The 10,258-nt window shown below is 45.8% G+C and overlaps 1 long non-coding RNA gene across 1 annotated transcript in view; it reads right to left on the reverse strand.

Moving 5' to 3' along the window:
- Nucleotides 1-10,258, reverse strand: part of LOC102385502 — a 31,099-nt gene that overhangs the window by 11,755 nt on the left and 9,086 nt on the right. The window lies entirely within an intron of this gene.

Here is a 10,258-nt window from a genome sequence, read left to right on the forward strand (position 1 = left end):
TTTTAACTGGGTATAAGGGGGAAGAGGGGGGGGGGGGGGGAAACTGACAAGTGACCAATTTGTCAGTTACTCTCATGCATACGTTCAGAGGTTTTTCAGGTGTGTGCGCGGAGGTCTCCCCTTCTTCACGGAAGTGAAGACGGGTTTTATTTGTATAATAGCCAATTGCTTTTCACCACGTCATAAATTTAATTAGAATCGCCAATTATCTAGCCGTCTTTGCTAGGGTATTCTCTCACAGGGTTACTCCCTGTTTTCTTTGACCAATTATAATGATTTATGTACAGCACAGAAGGCTAAGTTCTATTTCATGTTGGTGTCGCAGTTATAAATTTCTTTTTGACATGCGCAGCAAAAAAAAAAAAGCTGTTATAATCATTTGTTAACCCTTAGTTAACCTAGTGCAGAAAAAAAACGTTTTGAATGGTTTTACTTGCTTGTGACATGGGCACTACTTAATTTGGTTGTGACAGAACCAACTTCCAAGAGAAGTGGTGCTGGCTCCTACCCTGGGGGTCATTAAGAGGAGGCTAGATGAACACCTTGCTGGGGTCGTTTGACTCCAGTGCTCTTTCCTGCCATGGCAAGGGGTCAGACTTGATGATCTGTCAAGGTCCCTTCCGACCCTACCAACTATGAAACTATCCCCCCATCTGACTCTCTCTAGAATACTCCAGCACCAACATCTCCTTTTTAGACACAATGATCAGTATCCAGAATGATAAAATACAGACCACAGTATACAAGAAACCCACAGAACAACATACATATCTGCATAGAACCAGCAATCACACTAAACACATAAAAAAAAGCTGTGATATACAGCCAAGCCCTCAGATACTACCGAATTTGCACTGAAGAGAACACCCAGGATTGCCACCTCACCAATCTTGAAAAGGCTTTCACCCAACAAGGACACTCCTCCAGACAGATAGACTGCATGTTTAAAAGAGCCACCTGGATACCACGTGAAGAATTGCTGCAGTACAGAAGAAAATCCCCCGCAAGTCACACACCGCTGGTTATGACATATCACCCCTCCCTCAAACCCATACAGAAAATCCTCAGACAATTGCAACCCATACTAGAAAGAGACCCTATTCTTAAAGAGATCTTCCTAGAGCCACCCATCCTAGCCTTCAAACAAGCACCAAACCTCGCTAACCTCATCACCAGAAGCAAACTTCTTATGACCCAGAAGATACCAAATGGATCCAAACCATGCCATGACAAGAAATGCAAAACCTGCCAACACATCTCCACCACCCCCACAATTACTACACCCCACAACAGAGCCATCAGCATTCCCGGATCTTATAGTTGCACCTCCAGAAATGTAATACATCTCATCCAGTGCACCAAATGCCCTGATGGAAAATAAGTAGAAGAGACCAAACAACAACTGTGCACCAGAATGAATGCACACCGGAAATCTATCAAAGACAGGAATACCCAATGGCCTGTGGGGACACATTTCTCACAAGAAAACCACTCTCTCGCCAATCTCTCAGTTCTAATCCTCCAAGGAAACGTCATAGTTTCATAGTAGTTAGGGTCAGGAGGGACCTGAACAGATCATCTAGCCTGACCCCCTGCCACAGACAGGAATGAATGCTTGGGTTCACAAGACCCCAGACAGGTGATTATCCAACCTCCTCTTGAATTTGCCCAAGGTAGGAGTGAGGACCACTTCCCTGGGAAGTTGGTTCCAGATTTTGGCCACCCTAACTGTAAAATATTGCCTTCTGATCTCTAACCTAAACCTATTCTTCATCAGCTTATTACCATTGTTCCTCGTCACCCCAGGTGGTGCTGGGGAGAAAAGGGCTCTACCTATTTGCTGTTGATCTCCCCTGATGAGTTTGTAGGCAGCCACCAGGTCCCCCCTCAGCCTCCTCTTGCTGAGGATGAACAGGTTCAGGTCCCTCAGTCTCTCCTTGTGGGGCCTGTCCTGCTGCCCTCTCACCAAGTGGGTGGCCCTCCTCTGAGCCCTCTCCAGACTGGCCACATCCCTTTTGAAATTATAAAGGTTATAAGGTTATAAAGTTATAAAGGTTATAAAGTTATAAAGGTCAAGGCCAGAATTTAATTCGTCACTTAATATAGTACTTTCTAAATACCATTCTTCTACCCTGATGGCACCCTGTAAAAATTCCCCTACCTTGTTAAGGTTTTTTCCTATGTTTAAATTAAACATTTCCTTAGGACTAGAATTAATTTTGTATAAGCAATATGGATATCATCTAATAGAAATCCACCTAAATTAAACCTGTTATACAAGTTTTGCGTCCACCTTTTCCAATACAGTGGTTGCTATCTTTTTTAACATTTACTCGATCGATAATACATAGGAAAAAAACTAGCCATATATCATTTAGACTGTCTTTAGTTACTATTATTATATATGTTGCTGTAATACCATAATTGTGCCCTTTATACATACAATTAATTCAAAGCAATAAAGTGGGTGCATCTACAGATGCCATTAGTGGGCAGCAATAAACTGCAGAGCTTATTGCTCCACTGATTACTGCTCCTGGGAAGCTCTCAGGCATGCAGTTTGCATGTGCATCTGGACCACAGCACACTGAGCCACATTGCAGCAGCCCCAGCTGGAAGGAGGCCTGAGGGGTCAGCCTGAGGCTCCTCTGATTGGACTCAGTGTGCTGCAGAGGAGCTGGCTGGGGCACAAGGGTGCTTCAATGTGGGGCTAGCTGGCAGACAGCCCCTGCACTAAAGCACCCTCATGCCCCAGCCAGCTGGCTCACCATCTACATGTGTGGTGCTGTGCACAAAAAACTCTGCAGCAGGATAATACTTGTATTTATAAGTCCTACCCTGCTGTAGAGTTTATTAGTTTCATGCATCCTAATAAGGGTGCACATGTAGATGCTAAGACATTTACTGCTCAGTTAATTAGTCAACTGCTCACTAAACATCTCATATATGTGCCCACTCTGGAGCAGTTTGAGCCAGGGCAGAACAGTTTACACCAGGGCTGGGGGAATTGCGGGAGGGAAAGCGGTCAGCCCCAAGCTACAGTAGGCAGCAGTAGAAGGGCTGGCTGGTACAAAGTGTGGAGCTGTGCAGCTAGGCAGTAGGGCTGTGCAATGCTTTGGATTGCTCTTCGGATCTGGGGCCACTTTGGGTGCTTTGGCGTCCGACGCAGCATGCCCAGAGCAAAGTGTGGGCTCAGTTAAGATGTCCAAAGTGGTTTGGAGCTTCCGAAGCACTTCAGAAATGCTTCCAATGCTGAAAGTGAAAGTTAGAAGATGGAGAGGGAGCAGGGGAAGGAGGGAAAGTTGGATGGGGGGAGAAGGAGTGGGGGGGAGACTGACACATGTAGGTGGCCAGTGAGAAGGATCTTTCTCTGTCTGCCTTTCCAATGACAGCATCTGGGGGGAGGGACCTAGAAACAGAATAAAAGCCTCTGTTTTGGAGCCACGCTGTGCCTTTTCCTAGCTTGTTCCCTCTCAGGAGCTGCGTGAGAAAGGACGCCTCAGACTCAAGCATTTCAGCTTGCTTGCTTTACTCAGTAGTTGAACTTGCCTGCTCCGTTTTGTTGTTAGAAAGGATTGGGTAGGATTTAGCTAGCTTAGCTATTCAATTAATTTTACTAGTGCTATTCAATTAATTTTACTACTACTATTCAATTCATTTCTTTGAATTTATATTTGCTCTTTTTTTTTGGAAACTTTGAAAAAAGAAAGATGTGTTTTCCCTGCCAGTGTGATCCATCACTGTGCAGGGAGGCACACAGATTGCATGGACATGTACACACACACACACACACACACACACACACACACACACACAATATAAAGAAGAAAAATCAGATATTCATAGGAGAAGACAGCACACAATTTTTACATAACTCTTAACACTGAAGCAAACAATCAAAGAAGAGGTCAGTGCACGCATGCAACAGAGGGAATAAAACACACAATACCAAAGGATTGACACACACAGAGACCTTTTGCAGCACAGGAAAGATCAATATGAAGCGTGCTGGATAGTCAGGTGCCAGGTCCTCAGGTAGGGGAGAGAGAGAGGGGATATGGGGAGAGTTAGAGCTGCAAGCCCCTCCACCCCCAAACACAGATGCAGTCTCTTCCCAAGCAGCCATGACATCAGTGCTGCCAGTGGAAGAAAGGAGGTGGGAGCAGAATCTGCACCTGATATCCCTGCACCTTCACCACCTCTGCTTACTCCAGAAGCAGGCACCAGCTGTGGAATCACTGTCTCCTCCACCCTGATTTCAGCTCTCAGCGTGAGCCTCCCACTGCCAGAGAAGGAGCTGGAGCTTGAACCAGGGATGCTGAGTGCACTGTCTCAAGCAATTCTGGGGGCTGAGGGGGAATCAGAGTTTGTGCTCCACACCCCTCAAATTTCCCCTAGACCCAGGTCTCCTCTGGAAAGCAGCACATCAGAGGAGGTTGAGGAGGCAAGTGGCTCAGCTGAGGCAGCTCCTCCTGCTGTTGAGCCTCAGCCTGCTGAGGAATGGGATAAGGCAGGATCCTAGGCCTCAACCCAGAAGTGGGGGAGTAGTGTAGTGTGGGAGCATTTTGAGGTGACAGATGATCCCAGGTTTGCCATCTGCCAGAACTGCCAAAGGCACATGAGCCATGGCAAAGATGTGAGACACTTTTCTACCACAGTGATGCTGCTGCCTTGCCCTTCTTCCTGCTCAGCATGGCACCTGTGCAAGTGTGCCAAAAGGGAAGTCCCCAGCTCGCTCCAAAGCCCTCTTCTCCCCAAAGCAGAGGCAGGCCACCCTGGACCAATTGGGGAAAGGTGGACAGAAAGGGGGGTGCATTCCCAAGGCAAGCAAGATCACCCAGAGCCTTTCATCCAAATCAGAGACAAAACAATAAAGTTATAGACATTTCATTTATCCCCCATTATACCCTATGGCTGGATTCCAAGGCGACTCTGAAGCTCCAGAGCCGCTTCAGCCGGATTGAAGCGGCAAACCGATCCAGAGCTCCAGATCGAATTGCTGACATCTGAAGCGGCCAGATCCGAAGCTGAATCGAATACCTGCCTACTCACACAGGCCTACTAGGTAGCAGGGAGGAGTCTGGCCCCCTGATGGTTGGGCTGATGGTGTTCAATTTACACCCATAGTCAGTGTTTAATTGAAGTTAATTACCCCACTGTAAGATAGTACTGTCCCCAGCAACCCTATCTTATGGTGGCATTAGTTAGTTTACTGCAGGCTAATAACATCATGTTTAGGTGGTGATGCTTCACCCCACAGCTAATTAGTCTACTCTGAAGTTAAGAGCACATACAGATGCAGCCACTGTTAAGAAAACCAAAGGCGGCTCAGGTGAATTGTATACCCCATATCAGATAGAGTTAACATCAACATCCTGATTATCATATGTTGGGGACAAGTCACTGTGGCTTTTTAAGAGGAGAATATTGTCTTTATACAAACGTATCTCTAAACTAGGCTTGTCCAACATATGGCCCGCGGGCTGCCATGCGGCCCGCCAAGCCATTTTATCCGCCGGAGTGGGGAGCCACGGCGGAGTGCGGAGCCGCAGTGGGGCCACAGCGAGGCAAGTAGGGCCGGCCCGTGGGCCCAGCCAGCAGCAAGGGGAGGGGAGCTGCTTACCCCCGCGGGGCATGGGGCCCCACGCAGGAGGCCAAGCAGCGGCCGCTGGCACTGCTGGCCCACGCCTGCCTCAAGCCAGCCCCACTGCCCTGCCCTGCCCCACAGCAAGGCAGTGCCTGCTCCCCTGGCCAGTCTCCCCCCGGGCACTGTGGCTCTCTGGGCCCAGCTACCCGCACGCGAGGCCATGAGGGGGCTGCTTCTCATGTGCTGCTGGGGATAGGAGGAGCCCGGCCGGGTCTGCAATGGCCAGCAGAAGCTGCAGCGGAGCCGTGTGCCACTTGGGACGAGACGAGCCTGCACCGGTCAGTCCCAAGCAGCACACGGCTCTTTTGCTGCTTCTGCTGGCCGGTACAGACCTGGCCGGCCTCCTCCCATCCCCAGCAGCACATGGGAAGCCAGCTTCAGCTGCATGCTGCTTTTCCTGGCCAGTGCTGACCCGGTTCTGCCCCGGCGGGGCCTGCAGCACCATGTCAACCTGGGCATGGCACCGGCAGGCCGGGCGGGCCCCAGGTTAACCCCGGCCTGGCCCTGCAGCTTCTCCAGCACCAGGTCAACCCACTTGTAGCCAAGCAGCTCCTGCAGCACCATGTCAACTCGGGCATGCATGCCATGTCAACCAACATCATGTCAACCCCTGCAACTTTATTGGTGTCAAAGGTCACCTGACATCACTTCCTGATATGATACCACTTCCTGTGACATCTTTGAATATGGCTCACCAGCCCACTGGGTGATAAAAAGTTTGTGATCTGGCCCCACAATCAAACAGCTTGGACACTCCTGCTCTAAACTAATCACAAGTAAGTAAGTGCTCCACTTTGAGGGCCCTCCAGAATGATGCTAGGATGACTACCAAAAGAAAAAAGTTTCCCAGAGTTTACAAAAGTTATCACAGAAGCTGAAAAAAAATCTGTGATTTTTAAGGGTTGTACTTCTGCAAGAGGATCAGTTAATGATACATGCTGACTGAAATATAACAGAACTCTGCTCATTTAAAACAATGGATAGCCTTCCTATCTTTTTATAAGCATCAGTAGTTTCATAAACATACTTATGGGTAAAAGCCATCCAAGCAGTAGTTATTATGACTTTGGAAGCTATACTATAGAAAACTTTAACTCAGTATTGAAACTTCAATAGACAATTGTGAAAGTACAAAAATCACTCATCCACTGTAGCAACAGACTTTGGAAGCAACTCATAACAGGAATGAGTCAATGAATGAATGAATGAATGAATGAATAGCAAGAGCAGGAAGGCATTTTGATGCAAATATGACTAAATTCCCATCCATTTCTGAAACAAATCTTGACAAAGATAAATAAGAAGTACATAACTCATATTTAAAACAGCTTGACACATCTGCATATCATACCAACAAAAGAGCAAGTTGATTGCTTACTCACACTGTAAGGTAAGAAATACAGATGATTATTAAGGGAAGCTAAAGTTTTCAGTAAAATACCTGCGGCCACCGAGATAAAAGTCAGTATATAGGTGTGCGTGCGTGCGAGAGAAAGGAATCCTAGAAATGAAAGAATTGTATTACTAAATAGAGGTGGTAAAATTCTTAATAATGATATAATGATTCTGGACAGTTTTCTGTTGTACAGTGGGAAGGAAACAGAACAATGAACTTACAATGACTGTGTCCTTTTATTTTCATAATATATCTACCAAATATTTATCATATTTACCATTTATCTTACAGTACCATATTTAGTCATATTATTCATGCACCCTTTTCTCAAGTATCCTCCCCCACAAAAAAAAAAAAAAAAACAAAAAAAAAAAAACAGGGTCCATGTTTTAAGCAGAGAAGCTGATTTTCTTCCAGGAACTGAAAAATTATACTTAATTTCCTGCTTCTGCATTTATTCCTGCTTCCAGCAGCAATGGAATTTTTATTTAGGCAGGTAAGGGAGTCAACTGATTAATGGCTTACTGTTTTTTCACTCCACAGGTGGATCTAGGGGAGGTGCACTGGTGCAGCTGCATCCCCTTTTGATTCTTGCTCCACCCAAAGTTTAAAAACAACTGCCTGACAGTTGCAGCAGCATTTCTATTCACGCTGTAGTGAGAGCATCATTTGACTTCATGGCTTATTAAAATCTGATTCCTTCCAAACTCTTTACTCCACAGGAGTTAATGGTAATTGACCAAAAATTAATGGTTTTAATTTTAACCCATTAAAAAGAAGAACTCTTCTTTTTAATGGTTTGGATGTGCCGTTAATGAAGCTAACCTTTCTTCTGCAATTCTGCTGTCAGTTAGTTGCCCCTGGTAATGTAGATCCTATTTCATAGTGTGGCAGCCTGTTTTTAACTCATTCCAATAAACTTAAATTGAAGCAGAAAAAAAATAAATAAAATGAATAATATAGTCCTAGGCCCTAGCATCTAGTTTCTTTTTAGCTGGAGAAAATGTGTTATGTTATATGGGATGAACCATCTCACCTGTCTTCCCCTCCCCTCTTTTTCAAAATCATAGCTATGCCCATGACAAGTGTCAATGATCATCTTTCCTTTTTAAATTATCTTGATGTTCCACTAAACAAAATAACCTTTCTTCTGGCAAGTTTACTGTCTTGTAGCTACCCTTGGTCTTTCTTGTCTCTTTCACAACCTTGTAGATGCTTCAATTTTTTTTAAGCTCTTATGAAAATTCTAGCTCCACCCAATGAGACAAGCAACAGTAGCAGCTGGGGTTTCACCTTTTGGTTAGGCAGGAAAGGAAGGGTAAGTATACTGAAGATTAGGCTCCACCCCTACTCTAGGCACTCATAACTCTGTAAAAGTGTTTTTTTCTTCATTTGGCCTTCCCAAAAACAAGGTGCTTGTCTTTTTTTAGAGGGATATGGCATGTGAGAAATGATGGTAAATAGGAAGGATGTTAAATGCCATCTACTAGAGTTCAACTTAATGTCACAACCCAAAGGGTGTGATTTTTGTTTTTGTGTGCTTCGGCACTGCTAAATTGTTCCCGCTAAATTGCAGCTTCTTTGCACGGTGGAGTTTTCTGCTGCAAAAGAGAACCCCGGTGCAAGGGAGAATTTCCCGCCAATTTGAAGCTTTCTTTGCAGGGTGCATTTCTTTGTTGCAGCACAGAAATGCTCGTTGCAAAGAGTTCCTGCCATTTGTATGCTAATTCGAGCCCCATTATTGGTCAGTTCTAAATTATTCACACGTGGCAGCTAGTGATTGGCTTGCTAGCCATATAAAAGGCTTGAGTGGTTTCCGCCCAAGTTGGAGGACTCCACGAACACCAGAAAGAGGAGACTTCACACTGTGTGAAGATCTCTAAGCGCTGCGGATCCCTACGGACCCAACGCATTTCAAGCAGGCAACAGAGGTCTGATCAGCCTCTAGTCTCTCCCCATCGCCGATAGATTCCTAGACGTATCCCTCCCTGCGCGCAAAAGAACCGGACCCACGAAGCCTAGCAAACTTCGTGTGGATGAGTGAGCAGAAGGACCCACGGAGCCTAGCAAACTTCGTGTGAGTTTATTCAGGGCTCTTTCGGACGAGTACTTTCTTCGGTTGGCACAACGGGCTCGCGGTTTAGAGCCTCCAACTGGATTGGGCTAGAGTTCGCGAGTTTAGAACTCTTGTCCGCCTCTCTTCTCTCCTGTCTGTAACCGCAACCCAAGCAAGTTTTCCAGCCTACACCACAACCATTTTTGGTGTAAGTAAACAATCTTTAAAGCTACCGCTACGAGTCTGTGCCTAATTCTAGCTTGACGCGCCCTCTCTCTGACCCAGTGTGCCCAGGCTGCTGGCCACAGCCTGCGTGCAGCACGAAAAAGGGTCACTCCCGGCCCGCACAATTAAGATCAGCCCAATAACTGGCTTCCCCAAAATTTAAAATCGTTTAAGGAACATTTAGAACCACTAATATTCAAGACTCCACAATCCATTAAATAAGTTTCACAGGACTGTAAAGTACTAGATATGCCTATTTTTAGAAGATGAGCCAAATAATTATTGTCAAGTTTGGTTCCTATCAATGTATTGCAAAATAATAAATGGCTATTATGGGAGGCTGCTAAGAAAGATCAAGGGACAAAAAATTAAAATCAGTCTGGGTGCACTTACATGTGCCTTTTAATATTATGCCTTTTAATTTATTTACACGTGCACCTGAGACCTCAGTACATTGATCCAGGGCTGCCTGGGGCATGAGGGTGTTTCAGTGCTTGGGTTGCCTGCCATCTAGTCCCATGCTGAAACTCTTTTATGCCCCCATCCAGCCCTTCTGCAGCACACTGAGCTGGAGGAAGTAGTCCTGGGCTGGCAGGCTGACCCCCAGAGACCCTTGCTAGTCAGGGCTGCTCCTCCTAGACTATAGATGCTGCACCTGCATAAACTGCAGAGCTTATTGCAATTAACTCTGAAGCAAGAACTTTGCAGTTTATTCTTCAGGTGCCATAAATGCATGTGTAGACAAGCCCAGAGAACTCAAGGCTAGATCAGCTTTCTGGCAACAGCTTCAGGTGGCCAGGGGGAATCTCCAGCTCCATGCATTTGAATTCCTTGGGGGAGGAATGAGAGGAGAAAGGATGGTTACCATCCAACTATATTCCAGCCAAATAAAGGAAGAAGATGTAATTTTTTTGGTTTAGAAGATTTTGTGAAA

Source organism: Alligator sinensis, unplaced genomic scaffold (genome assembly GCF_000455745.1).
Source record: "Alligator sinensis unplaced genomic scaffold, ASM45574v1 scaffold410_1, whole genome shotgun sequence".
Taxonomy (NCBI): Eukaryota; Metazoa; Chordata; order Crocodylia; family Alligatoridae; genus Alligator; species Alligator sinensis.